The sequence below is a fragment of the Bradysia coprophila genome, assembly GCF_014529535.1.
Source record: "Bradysia coprophila strain Holo2 chromosome X unlocalized genomic scaffold, BU_Bcop_v1 contig_39, whole genome shotgun sequence".
Taxonomy (NCBI): domain Eukaryota; kingdom Metazoa; phylum Arthropoda; class Insecta; order Diptera; family Sciaridae; genus Bradysia; species Bradysia coprophila.
The window spans coordinates 2011585-2032052 of NW_023503329.1; positions in this window are offsets into that span (position 1 = coordinate 2011585).

A 20468-nucleotide genomic window follows, 5' to 3' on the forward strand; every position below is an offset into this window, starting at 1 on the left:
GCAAGTCAATGAAGAACCTCAAATCGGAAGGCAATCAGGCAAAGATTAAATAGATCACACAGGAAGCGAAAACAGCTGTTGATCGATATTTTAGTAAACCGACTGAGATAACGTCAACACCAGATGTCCACATCCATCGACAACATAAACAAATTTATTTCAGCTGCTTTGAACGGTTCGAAGAAAAGCGCAATCTCCTGTCGCTTGGACAAAGGACTAAACTCGTTTAAGTCGTCTTGATCTCTTCCAGGAATGTCATTGGCCACCTTTTTACTATCATTCGCAAAAAAAGCGTTCACGTCTGACCGAGATCCACGGGTGGGACACTTTTGACGCAATTCACATATATGTTTTGTCGAAGTGTCTAATGGGTGCCAACATCTTTTTATCGTCCAGTGAAATCGTATTACATTTTTCCCGCACTCTGCCCAAGAGCTTGTTAACCGTTGTTCAACCGTTGTTAGTTTGACGAATATCTTTAGTGATAAGATCGATACACTGTGTATTTAGCAACCTTTGTTACAAGGGCAGTACCTTTTATTTGATTAATAAATGTTTTCTTCTTCTTCCATACACGCTTCGTTTAACCACACTCGCGAAACAGGTCTTTATAGCAATATTCTTGGTACTGCGTCTGGTACTTTAAATCTAGGTGAGAATGGCCTGGCCAGGGATTATTCGGCGCTTTATCTTGATCCTGTTCCTCAGATTATCAATCTAATCTTTCAAACCAGACACTCAAGGTGATCATTTTTGTTCGGACAGTTCAAATGAGCAGTCTTGAGCTTAACTCTCTTAGTCACCACTTATTTAGTTAGCATCGTATAATCTAGTATTAATAAAAGAAGTAATAGATTCAAATAGGCCTAAGACTTGGATATTATGAGTAACTTCTTCATACATACATATTGACAGTCGACTTTGAAATCATAACCTTCACAACGACCTATAAGTTCTAGTATATATAACGCTACAGAGTGGACATGATTTTCCAGAGCACCAAATTTACTATGGTCCTACTGCTACGCCAATGGAACTTTCAATTGTTTAACAAATTGCAGGTCTTACATACACAAAAACGAACAAAGTTGAGTGAGGTCTTTCCATAAAATTTTCACGAATCCACAACAATCATCCAAAGCGAGATGAATTTGTCAACGTGAAACGAATATACCGGATCTAACCACCCTGATGACTTGGATAAAACATTTCTTTATAAGTAGATTCAATATGGATATGAATATTCTTGATGAAACATTTGTATATGTTTGGTTGCACACTGAAAATGTAAATGTGATTATCATGAATATATGCACTTTAAGGAAAAATAAAAAGAAGCAACAAAAAAGTAAAGAAAACTGGAGTGTATACCCACAGTGAATTCAATTTATTTTTACAGAAAATATTGGAAAGAAAGCAACAAAAAAAATGGAACGGAAAATAGCAAAAGGACTGAGGAAAAATGCATAACAAGTGTATTTCGGTAAGAAAGATTCGGTGGGTGTGGGGTGACTAGGGTGATTCGACTATAAGCAAAAAGCCGCTCTGATGGAACGGGGAAATGGAAACACAATATTTATTTTATCTATGAAGAGAGAAACTGTAAATGATTGAGTTGTTGCGAGTTTCTAAAACTTTGTTTGCAAAATGGGAAGCGCTTTATGCGATTGAAAATCCATTCAAAATGCGGAGAAGATTTTTTTTTATTTCTGCCATGTAGGCATTACGCACATACGAGCGGAACATAATCAGGACAATTTTTTGAAAAAGCGATGCGAGCGAAAATCGGTTTCATGATGATTTGTTGTACGAATTCGCCTCGAAAAATGTTTTGTTATCATTTGCAACGTATACAATGTCTAGGGAAATTTTGCTTGTAAATTCATTATAGATCATCTTCAAGGCCGTTTTAAATGAAATCCACGTCTAGAAATGCCATCTAAGTTAAAAAAATCTTATGCAAATGAATGAATAAACGAAACATTTAACGAAACTAAAGTGAGGTTATGTCTGAAGGTACCATATCTTGCAGATGATCTATAGGATGATTCAATACTCTCTGCTCTCTAGCTCTTGCAAACAAACTTCGTTTTGACGCTGTCAAAATACCACCTTATTTCTTTGTTTATAGAATCGTGCACTGTTGACTAATTTCTAATTTTACATGTGAAATCAACGCACTTCAAGCATGAGTGGTACCAGGCCCGGACTGGCTCAAAAAAGCCCTTCGGGGAAAAAGTCAAAAGGCCCTTGCGTTCGGGCGACTTTTTCCAATTAGGCCCTCGATTCGTATGACTGATTAATATTATAACAGAGATAAATTTTGGACCCCTTAAAAGTTGCTATGTAGACCATTTAAAAAAGTGATTTTTTGGATATTGGTAGAGGTAATGTCCCTCTACTAGTACAAGTAATTACCAGGTCTGTGACTCAAGTATCCCCGCCTGTAGAACCTTTCAAAAATCGTCATTTTTCAACTTCAATGAGTCGCTACTAGCCTATCTGGAACCCACGAGACCAATTTTTTATGCTATTACTATTAGAATTCCATACCCTTTTGATTGCGACCCAAATCAGTTCTATCGCACCTACAGAGCACTCTAGGGAGCATTGGTCCGGGTGCTCCGAACTGCACGGATGAAAATCAAAAATTTTTTGTGGAATGTGGTTCAGGGTCGCAAACAGACTAGGAATATCCAAAAATATCAAATTTGCGACGGTATGTTTAATTAAAATCCATTCAACCACACCGTGTGAAGCCTTCCTGTTTTTTTGTGTGATACCAATCGATATTTTTCTACTGAGGCATTTCACTCATTTTTTTTCGATTTCCTACTGAGGCCTTTCTGTTAATTTTTCTTCGATTTCCAAACAAACTTTTCCTATTGAGACATTTCTCTCAATTTTTCATCGATTTCCTACTGAGTCCTTTCTGTTAATTTTTTCATCGATTTCCTACTGAGGCATTTCTGTTAATTTTTCTTCGATTTCCAAACAAAATATTTCTACTTTCTCTCAATTTTTTCTTCGATGTCCTACTGAGGCCTTTCTCTCAATTTTTTCTTAGATTTCCTTTGAGCCTTTCTGTTAATTTTTTCTTCGATTTCCTACTAAGGCCTTTCTGTTAATTTTTCTTTGATTTCCAAACAAACTTTTCCTATTGAGACATTTCTCTCAATTTTTCATCGATTTCCTACTGAGTCCTTTCTGTTAATTTTTTCATCGATTTCCTACTGAGGCATTTCTGTTAATTTTTCTTCGATTTCCAAACAAAATATTTCTACTTTCTCTCAATTTTTTCTTCGATTTCCTACTGAGGCCTTTCTGTTGATTTTTCTTCGATTTCAATCTAAATTTTCCTTCTGAGGCATTTCTCTCAATTTTTCTTCGATTTCCTACTGAGGCCTTTCTGTTAATTTTTTCTTCGATTTCCTACTGAGGCCTTTCTGTTGATTTTTCTTCGATTTCAATCGAAATTTTCCTACTGAGACATTTCTAGAAAACAAACAGAAAGGCCTCAGTGGAAAAATTTCGATTGGGAAACAAAGAAAAAATTGAGCAAAAGGTTTCAGTAAGAAAATTTTGATTGGAAATTGAAGAAAGAATTAACTGAAAGGCCTCAGTAGAAAAATTTCGATAGGAAATTAAAGATTTTGTCTATCTTCGCTAAAATGAGCTTCATTTGTTTGAACAATAAATGGTTAAAATTCAAAAAAGGCCTCGTCGGGACTTCGCCCGACTAAGGCAAAAGGCCCTTCGGGAATCGCCCGAACGCCCAGTATGGCCAGTCCGGGCCTGAGTGGTACTCTAAATAGGGTACTGAAACTTGTCAGTGTGTCACACAGCCTGAAAACAGTGTACTCTATTTGGCAGCTGTCGACTATGATCACTTTTGCTCGAAGTGCGTTGGTGAAATGCAAAGGCGGGTGCCCAGACACTTTGCCATAAGGTTAGTTTACATTTTTACCACCTTAGTTTAGTGAATGTAGTTAATTTCAATTTCAATTTATTCAATAATTAAGAACAAAAAGGAAGATCCTTATACTAATGTTCTGCGCGCTAGGTTGCTAGAGAAGGGTGACGATTTCAAGGACGATTTATTTTAATCAAGAAACACATTCAAACAGAATGCAAATATGTAAATACACACACCGTGTGCGATATTGTTAGATTACGTATGGGAGAATGGATGGAAAATGTATACTAGAGTGATTGTGTTACCGGGCCCTTTGGCGAACGTTACGAACAATATTGGTTTTATCCGCCCAGCCACTGCCATTTTTTTAAGTAAACTTAACTGTGAACTTAACAAAAATGGTTAAATTGGACCTTTGTGGTGGCGAGATCAAATATTAGCAAAAACGGCATTTGGTGTAATTAATCTTGTTTCCACATTTCGCTAACCAACACGTGCATATTTTTCTTCATAAAACGATCATTTGACTCTACTGCTTGTTTGTATTATATCAGCTTTACTGTAGCATTCTGTGTTTTTATTTGTAGTTCAAAAGCCAAAGGTCATGCGTTTCTAACAGAACCCTAAACGATGAAGACGGTTAGAACACACAAAGCTCGAAATATTCGTCAATATAATTTGCTAATTGAATTATAATTAAAGTTTAACCACTCCCCACCCATAAATGTCGACACACACAAAAAATCTTTTATCGCCCACTTAATACCCAATGCAAACATCTTTTTCACAACGAACATACAACATCCCTCCAGGGATCATTCATTTAATTTCACACAGTAAAAGTCTGGCAGATGGATTTTATTTGTGAGACGTTCCTTATAATGTGCCCAATATTATAACAAAGATAACTATAAGTCAGCTATAAGACCGGGTTCTAAGGAAACAGATAAACATCGATTAGACTTGAAATTTTTATGGTATTCCGTGCAACACATTCTTTTCGATCCGTATTATTGCGCTGAACGAATGGAATAGTACAGATTGTGTTAAGAGTCAATATAAAAGCAGAGAAAAAAAAAACGTTTCTATAACAAGCATAGAGCACACATGAATCGTTTCACGTTTATAGTTAAATGGAAGGAAAATGTCCTTTTTACATCTACTTTACAACTTGTGTACACAACTCTCTACACACTCGATAAAATGTTATTTAATGAAAATGTGTTTTGGACTCGTGCGAAGTTTTATTTATGTTTCGTTTATTTTACGTAAAATTTCAACTACTTAAAGTGGATCGTAGTGGATGTATTTGTCTGAAATATTAGTGAAAATTAGTTCAGACAAATAGCTCGTGATCGTGGCTATCATCAACGCACTTCAAGTAAAAATGATCATATTGCTCAGCTGCAGAAAGTACTGAATTTTACATGAAAATATTCTTACAGTGTTTTACAGCTGTGTGACAAACTGTCAAGTTTCAGTACCCTATGTAGAGTACCACTCATGCTTGAAGTGCGTTTCTGTCACTCCTTTTTCACTGTAAGCGAAACGTTAATGGAAGTGAGACTTTAAAGTAGTTGAATCTTTAATTAAGTTAATCCCTTAATAAAGTTGAACCTTTTGTTGAATTTTCAATGATTTGATAAGATAAAGCGTTCAGAAGATCTTTTTCGGCGCAACGAATTTTACATTTCCTTTTATCCAAGGTCATATAAAATGTCAGACTCCATCCATAACCTCAACAATTTTAACAATAAAAAAATCGACTTTTGTCGAAGTTCACGTTTACACTTGTAGCGTAAATTAATGGGACGCATATCGGATCTCGTATTTTCCTCTTTACATAGTACATCTTGTATTGAAATGTTTCTTTCATGTGCCACCCAAAGGTGAGTTGGACAAATTTCGATATTTGCTTAAATGTCGTTTTCTGTTGAGGTGCAATTAATGGTTATTTGCAATGAGTATAAGTAATTAGAATGAAACATTTTAATTAAAATAAATAATTGGAAAAGTCACTCTACGGAAAAGGTGCAATTTCAGTAAATATTGCATGCTGTGACCGCATTGGAATTATTTTGTAACGTACAGTATGACTCGAAATTTTCTCAATATTTTTTTTTGATTTTCGTCATTGCATTGATATTTGAGTGAATTTTAGGACAAAAATCTGTCGATATGGTTTTAAAAATGATTAGTGGAAGGAACGTGTATGACATTGAAACTTATAAATTTACCGTTAACACAAAGACGATGAAATATGAATATTCTTCCACCGCCATACAGATAGATGATACAAAAATATGAGTCGGATTTTTAGATCATCTAATCAGAGCGAAAACTCTTTGAGATTTGTTTTAACTTTTCCATTTCGGTCAATGTTGCAATTATCGTGTATAATGTGAAGAAATCATTTCGGATACATTCGTTTAAAATTAAATAAATTGAAAGCATAGTGCTTGGTCATCAGAGTTTTTTTTACCATATAAAACTCACAAGCACTTTGGTTTGTATGACTAGGCCATCTGATAAAAGACTGCAGAAAATGCATGTCTAAATTTCACTGACGTCCCCTGTATCTATTTAGTTAATAAATATTTGGGCGTGGAAAGTTAAGACGTGTGAATGTTTTTGATGGCGCCGTTATAGTTACAAATTTTCTCCCGAGTTATGAACAATATTTGATTAGGTGGTCGAAAGTTCACAGATTTCAATGTAGCTAGTGAACGCTTTTCGAATCATTTCAATAGTGTTCCAGTTCGAATTTCGAACATAGCGGGGGAAGTATGTATGTACCAGAATGCTATAAACAATTTCACCGAGGGGTAACCGACTGGCCAAAATGGTGGCAAATCAATTTCTAATTCTTTCAATTCCGTTTAATTACCTCAATTACCGGACCAACTCGTCTAATTGCCGGATTCGCTCTATTTCCTTTCAATTGCTTTCAATTCCGTTCAATTTCTTTCAATTCCCTTTCAATTTCCTTTCAATTCCGTTGAACTCCTGTCAATTTCTTTCAATTCCCTTTAATTGCTCTTAATTCTTTTTATTTCTTTAATTACCGGATTAACACCACTCCTTGCCGGATTCGCCCTGCAATTCCTATAATTCCTTCAATTCCACGAATTTTCGAAATAATTGCTCGATATTTTCAAATAGATACAAATTCAAAGTCAAAGTTAAACCCTTAAGCATTTGGGAAAAAGAATCGTCAGACTATATCAAACTACAATTTGGAACAACTATGTTGTCCTACATTTGTGACTCATTTTGTTAGAATCTTTACTTTTTACTCATACTTTTTAGAATAGATTTTTCAATTTCAATTTAGATTAAACCATCCAATTGACTGCAGTTTTGTTTTAAATGATTTCACATCGCATATCATTGTTTATTTTAGATAAATAGTATTTTTCGTACCAAGCCAGGAAATGACGAAAAACTTTTGTGCATCCGACAACTGAAAAACGACATATTTTGCCATGATTTTTCATTAAGAAATGTCAGTTTTTCTCGAACTTTATATCGTGCAGGAATAGTTATTTACGTATATGTTGTGGACGGTATATTTTAGGCAATTTCGCGGATTGTAGCGCGAACGAAGTGAGGGCGACAAGCGAAAGTGCCTAAAATAAACCGTCCACAACAGATGCGTATACAACTTTCCATGCTGAGGGCCTAAGTTACGAGAAAAATTCCGTAATTTATGCCCAAGGCATGAAAAAAACTTCATTTCTTTACGATTTGTTGTGCGGGAAAGGAATTACATGAACAGCCTAACATTCACCCGACGAATATTCACTTGTTTGTTGCGGCTCAATCTTTCCCGTATCTGACTCACAAGAATCCTCTGAAGAAGAATCCTTCAGTGTGTATTTTTTGAACATAAAAGAACGTTGGACTTGTTATAAAATGTTATTTATTGCGCGGGAGCTTTTAAAATTAAAACAAAAAGGAAATAATGTGGTTTTGCATTCGCTGGTACTTCTTTCCTATAACCACACTTATCAGCATTTACTTTCAATTCCTTACAATTCCACATATTTCCAGTCAATTCTGGTCAATTCCGGTCAATTCCATCAATTACACTTATTTACCGGATACTCCGGCAATTCCTTTGAGGGTGTGCAGTCAATTGCCCGAGTCGGTTACCCCTCGAATTTCACTGAACATCTAGAAAGCTGAGCTCAGATGTTTCGTTAGAAGATTTTCATAAACGCAATCTTATCTAAAATATCTATCAATGATAGAATTTCTACACATAATTTTCGAGAACAACCAATTACAGTAAACTGTATACAGACAGTATGTTATGTATATAAAGTAATCGATGTTACAAATGAAAAAACCGTCTGAAATAAATAATTGAAAAGAAAACAATAAAAACAACCGTTAAAGTTAAATTTAATTATGACAAGAAACTTTTTGATATCTTTGTTTCCATAATTAAATAAAAATGAATTACACAAATTTCTCCATTAAACCATTTGGTTATTCCCTTTCATATCAATTCCATTTTCTCCCCCCGAAAAATATCCAATCTTGCAATTCAAGAAACTTAAAAACCCAATGCTCAGCTCCATAGTCTCTCCATGTCGCTCTCGCCCACAGAATGTTATGCAGCCAGAAACAAAAATAAAAAGACGAAAGAACAAAACAAAAAAAAAATAAAAAATAGGAAGAAAAAAGAAAAGAAAAATTATTTATCTTAATATTCACTTTAAAACTTGTTTCAATTTGACGAAACAAATTATACAACGAAAGAAAATGTTCTCAAATGATGAGGAAATTGGATCTTTACTTTTATAGCTTTGTGTGTGTTACTTCTGTGTGCTTCGAATGTAATATACATTTTCGTATACCCCGTCTATACACATTTTATCTGTATAGACATTGGGTATAATAATTCCCAGACAAATAGATCCCATACACAAGACTTTGTTTGAAACGGAGTATTTCCAGTACATAATGAAGATGAAGATTGGAGGGTGATGTTAAACTCGAGTCAAGAGGATTGAGTAGCACATTGAGTATACACTTGTGTACCATCAAGACGATGGCAATAAATTTTTTTTGAAAATTGATGGGGAATCGAATTGGTTTATTGACGAAAAAAAATATAAAATAAAATTTTAAATGAAAGGCATTGACATTGGTTTCATCTAATTAAGATTTATGTTATTAAAATTGGACAAAAAAGGGAATTTAATGTAATTTTTATTCAAATTGAATAAAATTGAAGCGGACATTATTATTTTCGAAATGTTCGATAATGGATTCACTGCCAAAATTTCGTAATAATTAGTCGCAGCGTCGTATACACTATCTACTCAGAAGATGAGGAGTGTCGTACAATTATTTATGTTGCTGATGTGGTAATTGAGGACGAGCGTTAAAGAGATCTACATGTGAAACGTTAAATGCAGAGACGATACATGTCAAATTACCGAAAATGAAAATTCATTTATTTAGCTCGAAAGAAGTCTTTAAAAGCGCTCACCCCTTGGAAATTTTTTAGCCTACATTTGTGGGCAAAATGATTATTTTTTTGATGATTTTTTGAATCAAAATCTTTTTTTGAAAAAGTAAAACCATTAAAGTATGCAAAAAATGTGCTACTTTTATTGGAAAAATTGTTTTGTGGTCGATAACTTAACCCACTTGGAGAAACCTTTGCAAAACACATAAATTTACACATTTGCAAAGGTTTCTACAAGCTAAATAAGTTATCGACCACAAACCAATTTTTCCCTTAAAAGTAACATATTTTTGCATGCTTTAATGGTTTTAATTTTTCAAATAAAGATTTTGTTTCACAGAAATCATCAAAAAACGAATATTTTTGCGCACAAATGTAGGCTAGAAAATTGCCAAGGAGTGAGCGCTCTTAAATAGTTTAAAGCAAAAAAAAAGTCATATTGGAAGCTGACCTAAATGAACGAAACTTCATTTTTCCAATACATGTAGCATGTCCTGTTTCTGAATTTAACTCTTCTTAGTGATCAACAGTTCAACGTATAACTCTAAGGATGGCTGTAAACTTGGAGAGGTCATTCAGTTGAAGTGTTCACCTATTAATTCACCCGATCTAATTTAGGAATTGAAGCTAGACTGACTAAAAGTCAGTATAATCGAAAAGCTTTCATGATCGGTAAAGATAATGTTGTAAAATAGGCGATAGCTGAATGCAACTGTCCAGTGTAGAAACTTGTTGCCACAGAATTTCGTTGTTCCAAGGAGACGCCGAAGGCCTCAATTAGCAATATACGTTCCGTCTATAATATAAACCTTTCTGCATCGCAACATATATATTGCACGTTGTACACAATCGAAAAGTTTTACGTACAGTCACTGCATTATACAAGTAGACAATTATTTGAATTGTCTCGTAATAGGTATTTATGCAACTCAACATCATAATGCGTAAAATTAGCAAACGTAGTTATACACCAGTCACGTATGCGTACTTACACAAGACACGTATTTCCATACATGGTCACTGTATAAAATACGATGACTAAGGTAAGAAACATGCCACTCGTATTTTATACAAGACATATGTATAAGAATACGTGTCGTACGTTAGCACGCATACGTGTCCAGCGTATAACTTCCTTACCACACTTTACACGTGTCAGACCTAATCTTTTTTCTCAGTGCGTGTCATAATAACACATCTAGAGCCTAATAAAGTATTATGATGTTGAGTTGCATAATAGTTATTCACGACATCGATTGCAAAGTACTTTATTATGCTCTAGATGTGTTATTATGACACGAGGTCGTTCAACAAAAATTTTGCTTACTGTCATTGCGAAAAAATAGTATTCGCGCAACGTGAAGTTGCAACGTGACCGTTTCATATATTTTTTTAAAACCGTATTTCCATCTTGATTTTGATCAACATTTCCAAACATCCAAACAATTTCGTTAATCTGACTTTCAACAACATTTCTCGTGTTGTAGATTGGACATAGTACAATTGTTAACGAAATCAACCACGATCAATTAATTAATTCAATTTAAAACGGGTTCTCGTCTTTTCGTCCTATGAGTGTCAGACATCATAATGTAAAAGTTTTCAAATTTTTTATTGAAAATTTTAACGTTCTTCCAGACATTGTACACATAATTTTACATCCAGCTAATATTCCATTCTATTTTATGGGAATAATTTAAATAAAAAAAAACTGAGAGATTGTTTGTGGCATCGTTTCAATTTTCTCGCTAACAGACCTAAACAGCATTTCTTTAACTTGTTGACTGCATGCTTTCCATTGCCGCCTACACAATGCAACCATCAGAATATTAAGTACCTCTAGCTTATGCAATTTATATAGCCAGAAAGCTACATTAAGCACTGTGTAGTCGACTGCAAATTTGAATATAAAATTGAATTTAATTGAAAAGAAGAAAATTATAAACTCTACTCGAGGAGTCGAGAGTATGAGGTTCAATTTTTCGTTGGAGTTTTAACTCTTGGTTGGAATATACTAAAGTTGGAAATTTCATTTTTGGTGTTGGTGTTGAATTGTTTTCGGGGGTCTGTTTGTTATGGATGCTGTTCTTGTTGTTGCTGTTGTCAAGATATATTACGTACTTGAGTTTTTATGGAAATTTTTAATCAAAGGAACAACACTCTTTTTTCGGTCCATTTTTCCCCTCGTTTTGTAGTTCTTCTTGTTGCGTTGGGTGAGTGCATATTGAAAGCAATTCCAACTGGAACTATATCATCTCTGGTGAATGAACTTGAATGAAAATGAAAAGCAAAATGGTCTGTTTGTGAAATTTGCATCGTCTAATTTGCATTCGAAATAGTGTTTGCAGCACCATTGAACACTTAGACAATATATTCAGTTAAGAGACGTTACAGTTATTCGGCTTTCCATTGTATGGCATAATTTCACGTCTGTCCCGTCAGTTCTTTCTTTAAAAATTTAGACATACCTAACAAGAGGAAATTCGTGCAGTACTTCTTTCTTTGAGTGGCTCCCCTTCGGGTCGGGCTGTAACACCCCACTTATCAAATACACAACTTGGAACCTCGGAAGTAATATAATATTACTTCAATTGTTCTAACATAATTCTGACTCTATAAGACAACTTTAGCTAGAACTGTCATTCATTTTGTCGTCAAGTCGATAACAGATGCGAAAAACTAAAAAAAAAATCAAATGTATGCGGAAGTGGACCTATGGCCCGAAATCATAATACCAGAATAATCGTACCCGAAATCCTGCTGTTACCGCGTGTGCAAATTTTGTGTATCCGTGGTATCCAGGATACCGGGAAATTTCTGAAAAAAATTTTAGGATACCAGGAAATCGAATTATAGCTGCACAAACCAGCGGGAAATGTATGTAGCGGGAAGTCACTTTTACATTTTTGGATACCGGGAAATCCGGGAAATCTTGACTCTGATACCGGGAAGAAAACATAATTTGCACACGCGGCTGTTACATTGTTTTCTCCTTCTGCACCAAGTCAGTTGGATCATTTATAATGGATTCTAAGAAAGTACTCTCTATCTCTATCTCTCTATATCTCTCTCTATCCAGTTACAGTTTCCAGGTCATAGAACATTCGTGATTCTAAATAATAAATTGACTTTCTAGATAAAAGGCGGTAGGCCTTGAGTATTAAAGTTTCGATGATTGCAGAAATTGAGAAAATGCAGTAATGATGCCACAAGTTTAGTTTCTTCCAGCTACACTGTGGATGTGGATTAAAGAGATGGTAAAGTTTGCTCCACTTTAACGAAATTCCAAAGACTTAAAAAACGTTATGAGGACGTGATTCCTACTCTAGAGTACGAATCTCGCACGGTGCACGATTCCTCTTTTCAATATAGAAAAGTAGGAATTTCACACCCATACAGTCCATGTATTGACTCGAAACATGAAAAAATTATTTTAAATAAATTTCCACGCGGCCGTTGATATTTTATAATTTACAGTAGACCAGTTAGCACGTGAGAAACCATTGCACTTAATAACTGAAATGTGGTTAAGAAAAGTCAGATATAAAGCGAAAGCGTTTACAAAGACACAAACTTAACTCCCCACTCTCTACTTCTTTTGAAGTGACTTTCTCTGTACAAAAGTCTGAAAAGAAAACTTAATTTCTCGAATATTTGCAGAAAATGAATTAGTATACCCAATTGAATGGGGTCATCAACAATTAGAAAGTGACGATGATTCGTTCAATGTTGTTGTTTGTAACTCTGATGCTTCATCAATACGATTTGCTTACATTTTAGATGAAACCGTATTTCCATCTTGAATTTTGAACAACATTTCCAAACATCCCAACAATTTTGTTAATCTGACTTTCAACAACATTTCACGTGTTGTAGATTGGTACAATTGTTAACGTAACCTAAACAAGATCTTGAAAAGCACAACAAACCAGTCGTCAAAGATCTACCAGTAGGGCACAATCTTCATTTTGTTGAATTCAAAAACGGGTGTAATGGTAGAGTGCCGATCGCATCAAACCGAAAGGTAAAATTAATAATAAATATGCCCCATGGTCGCTAATACACCGGACTCTCTTCTATCTGTTTAGTTTCATCTACCTTTTCATAAACTATCAATAATACTATGTTTACTCAACAAATAACCATTTATAAGCATTTTCAATATATGCATACTGTCATCGTATATCCTTCACAACGTTGTATGGTTTTGGTTATTTCATGTTATACTGTCAATGGGCTTAAACCAAATATTTATGTAGGAGGCTGTTCGATATACAAGGTAAATATTTGCACAATAAGCATCGCATCCCATCGCCTTGGTGTTCCTGGGTATTATATGCATGTAAATATAGAAGCCGTGGCCACATTTCGAATTTGAAGATTCAACTTGGATGGAATATGTTATATGCATTATAATACGTCAGTGCAACACACGGAGAAAAACTGGGTGCAATGGAGTTTGTAAATCGTAATTATTACGAAATCTTTTACGGTTTATTTGACTTTGGTAGAAACACGGCAGAGTAAAGTGAACTTTATGCTGCCGTGAAAGCACTACACATATCGGAATGAAAATTTTTGTACAGAAAATGGTTTTTGCGAGACAATTTACCAGATATGAATTCTTAAATTATCTATCCTGACCAGTCTATCCATCCATTTGTAGTAGAGGACTTTAACTGTGGTACTTAAAAGCGAAAATTGAGAACAATGGTTCCACTTGTGGTCGAAAGCTTTCCATCCAGGAACGTAAATGAAACAGAACAGACTGAAAAATGCGAATTCGGTGGCGGGACATTTCCACACCGTCAATATCGTCAGGAACGATATTATCGTTTTTTAGACGATACTATCGTCTAAAAAACGATAATATCGTTTTTAGACGATAGTATCGTCCAAAAAAACGATATTATCGTTTTTTGGACGATAGTATCGTCTAAAAAACGATATTATCGTTTTTTAGACGATACTATCGTCCAAAAAAACGATATTATCGTCCTACAAATTTTCATCCAGGACGATAATATCGTCTAAATTGGAAAATTCTAAAATATTGTCTGGGCGATAATATCGTTTTCTGGACGATATTACCGTTCTAGAAAATCTAATGGATATTTTCGTTTTCTATACGATAATATCGTCCAAAACGATAATATCGTCCTGGGCGATATTATCGTTTTCTTAAATGATAATATCGTCCAGCACGATACTATCGTTTAAAAAAACGATAATATCGCCCAGGACGATATTATCGTTTAGTTTTGGGTGGTAATATTGTCCAGGACTCAATTTTACTCAGACGTGCAGCAAGAACCGAATTTTCTTCCAAAATATCGAAAAACGATTGTCAGAGGAAATCACCTACCAAAACATAAAAGAAGGGCAATTTACTCACACAAAGTCGGTAACTTCCTCCATTAAAAATCATATTTTTTATTGCAGCTATTTGTCAAGTCAACGTCTTTCCTCAATGTGGAATATCTTAGCTCAACTCAAGACAATCTTGAGATTAAGTTGAGTTGAGATCTCAACTCAACTCAAGATTTTCTTGAGATCTTAATCTCAACTCAAGATTACCACAATCTCAAGTTAAATTGAGATTAAGATCTCAAGATTACCTCAAAATTAGCAGAACCTTCAGGGAAAGCATAGTTTCGATACATTAAGTGAAAGGAAGAGTTTACGAAGTATTTATTGATAGAAAGTAAATAATCGTAAAATCGGTTGTGCTCACTACATACATTGGTCCATACACATCAGTATTTAAAAATTGCAGTGTTACATGTTACAGTCGCACGAGTCGAACTCTTTGATCCCAGGGAATTCATCCTTTTACAAAATGTAACGTAAAGACGTTTTGTTCGTTCCTTCCTAGGAAATTCACACTTTTACGAAATGAAACATAAAGGCGTTTAGTTCGTCCCTAAATAATTCATCTTTCTACGAAATGAATACCAACTTAGATTGTACATAAGAAGCGTTTTAACACGCCGAGCGATCCGGCCCATTGCCCCGGAGCGAAGCGGAGGGCCGCAATGCGAGCTGGGCGCCGGAACGGTGTCGGAACTTAGGAGTTAATTTTTTTTTCTCGCATCGTCTCATAATTAGTCTGTGAAGTTTTTTTTATATAAAATTTAAATTTACAGAACCAAATGAACCAATTTTTAATATATATTTGCCGTCTATAATTTGGTTCTGTAAATTTAAATTTTATATAAAAAAAACTTCACAGACTAATTATGAGACGATGCGATAATAAATATTATGCACGTATGACAAAGCGGTCGAGGCTTGCCGAGACGGCTTGTCATACGTGCATATTCTTTTTTATCGCATAAGCGAAAACGAGACAACAAGATATGCGAATGACACTTTGACAATTTACAGAAGTATAATGTTTGTTTATATATCCTAGGTGAATAATTTTTTCGGGGAATCACACCGCGTATGCGATAAAAAAAATAACTCCTAAGTTACCGACACTGTTCCGGCGCCCGGCTCGCATTGCGGCCCTCCGCTCCGTTCTGGGACAATGGGCCGGATCGCTCGGCGTGTTAAAACGCTGTTATGTACAATCAAATTTCGTAAAAGGATTACTTCCCTATGGTTGGTATACTCAAAATTACCACAATCACAAGTTGAGTTGAGATTGAATTATCAACTCAACTCAATCTCAAGAAAATTCTTGAGTTGAGCTAAGATATTCCACATTTTCCCCACACATTTTTGTTCAATTTTGTGTTTCGTCTTCAAAAACCATCCAGAACGATAATATCGCCCAGGACGATATTATCGTCTAGAATTTTTATTTTAAATAAATTAAAAACGATATTATCATCCTGGACGATATTATCGTCTCAAATTAAAAAAAATAATAATTAAAAACGATATTATCGTCCCAAAAATTATCGCCCAGGACGATAATATCGTCCACAATAACGATAAAATTGTTCAGAAATAGAAAATAACGATAATATCGTCCAGCGGATATTTTCATCCAGGTCGATATTATCGTCAAAAAAAAGATATTATCGTTTTTTTAAACGATAATATCGCCCAGAAAATGATAATATCGTCCTGAAAATATTTTAGAATTTATAATTTTAGATACTATCGTCCTGGATGAAAATTTTTGGGACGATATTATAGTTTTTTTGGACGATAGTATCGTCTAAAAAACGATAGTATCGTTTTTTAGACGATACTATCGTCTAGAAAACGATAATATCGTTCCTGACGATATTGACCGTGTAGTTATGTCGCCTCTCCAGACTGAAAAATGCGAATTCAAAAGAAATCGGTTTCAATTATTGCTACAATTTTGACTGGTCCAAATCCATGGACCAATTTTTCTGCGTGTAAGTGATAATATACGCTGTTCATCTAAAATACTCGTAGTGTGTACATTGATTTATAATTCTTACCTACCTGAGCAACAAAATTCCAATTAATACCTGTCCAAATAGATGAAGATTTGCTTGTAGCATACAAACATCTTGAAAGTATCAATTAATAGTCTCTACGGTCTTAATTGTTAGGGTTTCGAAATCTTTGGCCTAATATGTACAAAGGAATGTGAGGACGTCGATGAAAAACGTTTTAGATTGACCAAGTATCTGACTCTTATGAGAAGATCTCCACTCAACTGTCCAAACACAAATTTGCATTTAATTTGATATAATCTAACATTGCAAACACTTAGCGGTATTGTTTACTGATATGTGCGTTCGATTGGATTGTATCTATTTTTAGCCATTTTTAACTCATTGCAGCGCGTTTAAGCTTATACATTTTTGACCAATAAATCGACATCAGTGTAGGCACAAATATATAAATTTTCCGTTTCACAGGAGGGTTAAAAATACCGATTATTTTCGGATGTTTGTCCATTTCTTGCGGTAATATCCACAAATCTATGTAGCCGATGGTAATGCACTTTTTTACAAACTGCAGCGCGTTTAAGCTTACACAATAAAATGTAGATCCGGACGTACTTTTAGAATAAAAACCAAAAATAAATAGAAAATTTACTTGTCCATGTGTATGCATTCACAATGGTCGCCATTTTTGACGGGGCATTATTGTTGGGAATTATTATTATTGTTGGACATTATCGTTTTTGTCCAAAAAAGCTGGCGTCCTCAATTTTTGGCCGATCAACCGCCATCATTAAGAGCAATGTAAACAATTTTCCGTTTCACAGAGTGGTTAAAATATCGATTATTTTTTGATGTTTGCCTACTTCTTGCGATATTATCACCAAATTTATGCGATCGTCTTTTTCATTCATTCATTTATTGTTCATTTTCAGTCGACTTAATACAAGCGGACTTAACTTAGGTATCACAGGTAGGACTAGGTAGCAAATAAATTAACATAAAAGGTACAATAACATAAAGGAATCACTGATAATCGTTCAAATCTAACTGCAGTGCTTTTAGGCTTACACATTTATGGCAAATAGACCCCCATCAGAAGGCGCAATGTGGAAATTTTCCCCCTTTCGCAGAGCGTTTAAAAATACCGATTTTTTAAATGTTTGCCCACTTCCTGCGGTATTATCGCCAAATCTTTGCAAGCGATGGTAATGTTTCGTTTTACGAACGTGCTTGGCTTATTGCAGCGCGTTTGGGCTAATATACATTTCCAAAACATGAGCAATCGACATCGCTTTTTGCGCTATTATGTCCTAATTTATGCATAATATGCATTGCATATTGTCCCCATTCGTAGCCGATGTTCGAACATTTATCGTTGGATTTTTCTAATGTGGACCAATCTCCGTCGAAGCTGTTTTTCCCAATGAATACCCATACATGTATCCATAGTCTTTAGCGGCAGTGAATCACGGATACCTTTTTCGAATTTTGGTGGAAGTTCACTAGCCAATAAAAGAATATTAAAATTTAACGTCAGCGGCTTTAGACAAGGGAGGACAAGGGCTATCTGGGCATATAAAGAAATCGTCGCGAATAGCTCCGTCCTGGTCCACTATCAAAACAAAATCCCTTTCATTTAGCCGAGGTCAATTATCAAACGAAAACGATAGTTTTCAACCTTTTATCGGAAGTAATGTCGAAAGAAGTGTTGCAGAAGTACCCGTTTTCGAAGCATGTAGTTTTCATTTAGATTACCAGTTGCTTTTATCGTTTGAAACATAGTCGATATTTTTTCGACTTATAAAACAGACAACACAAAATATTATCGCTGGGTCGCACCTTTTTTTTATTGAATGGGCAATATAAAGCGAAAAACACTATTTCTTCATACAAAAATAAATAAACTCTCACTTTTATCACATCAAAATAAATGTTTTGATAAAAATCATTTCTCTCCCCCCCAACAAAAAACAAAGTTCCTGGCTATATGGTATGAAATCCACACAAACTAATTTTTTTGCCTCTAGCAACAGATGTGCTGACCGCATTTAAACATTTGAAGGGATACTATTATATAAATAAATAGGGACCTATCTGTTATGTGTGTGCTTTTGCTATTTTATATTAAAAAAAAGGGGAGTATATAGTGTGGTCAGGCATAATATTTATAATAATGTAGATGTAAGATAAGAAATAAATTCACATCTTTCATTACAACGAACTGTGATATTTACTTAACGTTTCCACTTTCTTCCATTCGTCACAGATTAAATGCACTGTATTTCCGGGCTATATGCTTCTAATAATTTTGGCAATCATTGTTCAATAAACCGCAGAGAAGAATTAATGGTCGGTAGCTACAATGTTGGATCAACGGGGGATAACAAAATTTTTCCTTGAAAATCTTTTAAGGGATTTCTGTCAAATCCCTTCTAATCGATGTGGAAAGATGATATTTTCGGCAAAATTTCACAGTGGAGTTGATAGAATTGCTTCAATAATGAGAAGGGTTTCCAAACAGTTTACTCGCTTGTATTGCGACACGCGTGGGGATTCGTAATAGCTAAAATTATCCAGATCGTAGCAAGTTCTACGCGTCAATTTATGATTCTATCACGGCAGTCTGCAATTCTTGTGAAACGACATCGAGCATTTTCGACTTTCAATCTAGTTTAGTTCCATGTATAGATCATAGATGGATCTGCTAGTGATAAGGACGAGATATTGTTGTTGAAATGGAGTTACTGTGAACATTTAAAAGCAGAATATTTCGACCTTGTTAATGGGTCAACATATTAAGTGTCTAATAACCAATACTTAATCACGTAATGATTAGAAGCCAGGAAACATTGTTCTCACCAGATATTGAACCCGTGAGATTTCTACCGTGTGATTATCATCCTGGAAATATCGCCCAGAAGACAAATATATGCAGTTCTGGGCAATATTGCTCAGAGATAATAATTATTCATCGAAAAAGCGATCAATATGGCCCAGAACACGGTAATATCGCCCAGAAGATGTTAATTTTGTCCAGAATATGATAAAATCGTCCAGAAAATATATTATCAGTCACAAAGTTGTGTGTGATAACATCACTGGCATAACAACTATGTTAAGTACCACTACTTATCCTTTTACTTATCGCTAATGTATATTTCGTCATAAATAGGCATATGCGCAGTGAAAAGCCTTGTCATAAAAACGGTGATAATTCAACGAAAATGTTAAATTCCTGCAAAACCTTTACTGTGTTGGAGGATTGGATTCGACTTGGAATAAAGTTCTTATCCGGACAATTGAGAGTGTAGACTTGTTCGTTTGAATGGTTTAACAGAAGTGAGAATTTATTATAATGTAAATTCATTTAGACTAGGGTTACTACAATTTAGTTCACTAGAAATAACTCGGAATCTTTGCTCTCAACATACTGTCCTAAGTTTTTAATCTCAAGTCTAGTCTAGTTGAATTGATTATCAACTAAATGTCATTCAAGCCTTCATTGCACCAATTAAAAACAAATTTGAATAAAAAACTCATTTCAAAAGACAAGATTTACGTTTTAAAAAGCAATTTCACAGAACCACCATCTCGAAAGGTAAAAAAAGTTTTGCAACTTTCGTCGTACAAACTTATTGTTAAACAAATTCTTTCTTTCAAATGCATACGCAAAACTTCGAAACCATTCACA